This window comes from Larimichthys crocea, chromosome XXII, assembly GCF_000972845.2.
Source record: "Larimichthys crocea isolate SSNF chromosome XXII, L_crocea_2.0, whole genome shotgun sequence".
Classification (NCBI taxonomy): Eukaryota; Metazoa; Chordata; class Actinopteri; family Sciaenidae; genus Larimichthys; species Larimichthys crocea.
In genome coordinates, this window is record NC_040032.1 from 1,527,283 (window position 1) to 1,529,828 (window position 2,546).

General features: G+C 41.0%; 1 pseudogene; it reads right to left on the minus strand.

Annotated features, from left to right (window-relative positions):
- The window catches only part of LOC113744364 (septin-7-like), a 10,136-nt pseudogene that overhangs the window by 6,035 nt on the left and 1,555 nt on the right, over positions 1-2,546 (minus strand).

The following is a 2,546-nucleotide window of genomic DNA, read 5'->3' on the forward strand; positions in this document are numbered from 1 at the left end:
TTTTTTTTTAAGTTTCATGTCTTTGTCAACAGCGGACGCTGCTCTCGAGTCTCTGAGGAGTTTCTCTAAACATACAAAAAGAAGTTGTTACTTTCAGCTGGCTCGGTATATCTATATAAAAATAAACTTAATATGACATTATAAATGGTGGTCCAAGGAGGCTAGTGGAAGGAGTAAACACAGAGGAAGAAAGAAACGCTTACATTTCAGAAAAAAAAGAACTTTAGCTTTTTTGTTGTTGCTTTGTTTTGTTGTAATCTATAAACAGAAAAGGCCCAAGGTGCTTTCGTTTATTGTTTTTCTTGATTCACCGTGTGACTGTCGCACTGATCCGAAAAAAGGGTTAAAAGATTTTTTACCGGATACACTCAAACAAAAGGATTGGTTAATGCCTGTCTCTCTTCTTTTAATACGTGACGGAGATCGGGTTAAATTTTCATACACGTTTATCTTTCTTTTTTTCTTTTTTCTTCTGTAAACGAGTTAAACTTGATTGTACAACAGTCAAGACCTCCGTAAAACTGCACAAATCAGTTGATTATAAGAAACCTTGAGGCAATCTCACACAGGACGTGGAACGAAAGTGAGAACGGCACTGCCGCGGTTCACAGTAGCATATAGAAGCCAGTCTAGTCAATGAGAGCACTTCACACAGGGCGCGGATCAGGCATGGCTCTCAGAAAGCGTCCAAAGAAGCGGCCTCTTTTTATCATCACAGTTTATTAAGTGACTTTGTACACATACAATGAAAATCAAAATTAAAACTACAGGATGGAGTATACATAGGCTAAAAGCATTGCGGTGTTTTGCTCTTCATTTCCCCTGATCGTTTCCGCAGAATGATTGAATTGATAATGTTTTTTTTTTTTTTTAAAGCGTCCGCGATCACCGTTAGATATAGATGTTTTTTTTTTTTATGTTTCATGTCTTTGTTCAAACGCGACGCTGCTCTCGAGTCTCTGAGGAGTTTCTCTAACATCAAAAAGAGAAGCCCCCTTTCAAAATAAAACACAATACGCAGTTCATGTATGCTTTTACAACTCACATCAACGTTACGTCATGACCGGTGGGCACCAGGTGTCCGATTGTCCAGCAACAAGAATCAAAACAACAAAGGTAAAATTTGCCATCATAATGGACATTACATTTCACTTAATTGTAGCCACCGTGACCGTGTTTTACCAGGGGTATGCCCAAATTAGCAGGACATCCCCTTAGGTTGAGAAGATACCGCTACTCCATAAGATTTGGGACAAGTGTAACACAATTCGGATTCTTTACCCACTGTAAATTACCTCTGCACCCAGTTGTTGCACTACGACATGACACACTTTCCATGACAAGCACCACCATGGACCTATGTAGCCGCCATGACTGTACATATTTCCAACTTCATAGTCTAATCGTGCAAGCAAAAGCCAACCGCGTTGTTCTGTCGCTTGTCCCCTGTTGGCTAATTCTAGAATGTTTGAGAGTTCCGGAATGTTGGCAAGTGTTAGAATGTTGGTGAGTTCTAGAATGTTGTCAAGTTCTAGAATGGTTGGATGTTCCAGAATGTTGTCAAGTTCTAAAACGTTTGGACTTTCTGTAATGTTGACATTTTCTACAATATTGGCATAATGTAGAATATTGTCATGTTCCGCAATATTGGTAAGTAAGAGAAGTCATCAGAGACCTCTGTGCAAATGCTTATAAAAAAATAGATACGGATAAAGACTCTGTGAAATCCTTTCTAGAAAAAATTCCTTTATATACTCTTTAAACTTTATTTCACTTCTAGGAGATATAAAAAGAGATGAAGTAGTCCAAGCCATCAAACAATTAAATGTCAGTAAAAGCCCTGGTCCAAATGGCCTACCCACTGCATTTTACCAACTATGTATTGATGACATTGTGAACCTGCTTACCTCAATGTTTAATGAGGGTCTGCACAGTGGTTGTATGGGTGATACATTTTGTCAAGGTGTTATGTGTTTATTGTATAAAAAAGGTGATGAGTGTGGATTCCTAAAGAGGAGGACTCCAAGACAATCAGCCAGTTCAGAATAATCTCCCTGCTCAGTGTCGAAGGAAAGATTTTTTTCAGGATTCTAGCTAAGCGACTGACTGATTTCTTCCTCAAGAATGGATATATCGACACCTCCGTGCAGAAGGGTGGCATCCCTGGCGTACCAGGATGCTTAGAGCACACTGGCGTGGTCACTCAGCTCCTCAGAGAGGCAAGGGAGAACAAAGGCGATCTGGTGGTGCTGTGGTTAGATCTGGCCAATGCCTACGGCTCAATGCCCCACAAGTTAGTCCTCGAAACACTGGAAAGGCACCATGTTCCAGCTGCAGTAAGGGAGCTCATCCTGGATTACAGGATGTTCTTCGACAGCAGCCTTAAGGATTCAGCCTCCATCAAGAACACCTGTCAGGGGCTAGAGGGATGGCTGAAGGTTGTGGACAAGACAGGCCTCCCGGGAAAATTCAAAGCATGGATTTACCAACACGGGATTCTGCCAAGGATACTGTGGCCATTGCTCCTCTATGAGTTTCCGATCACT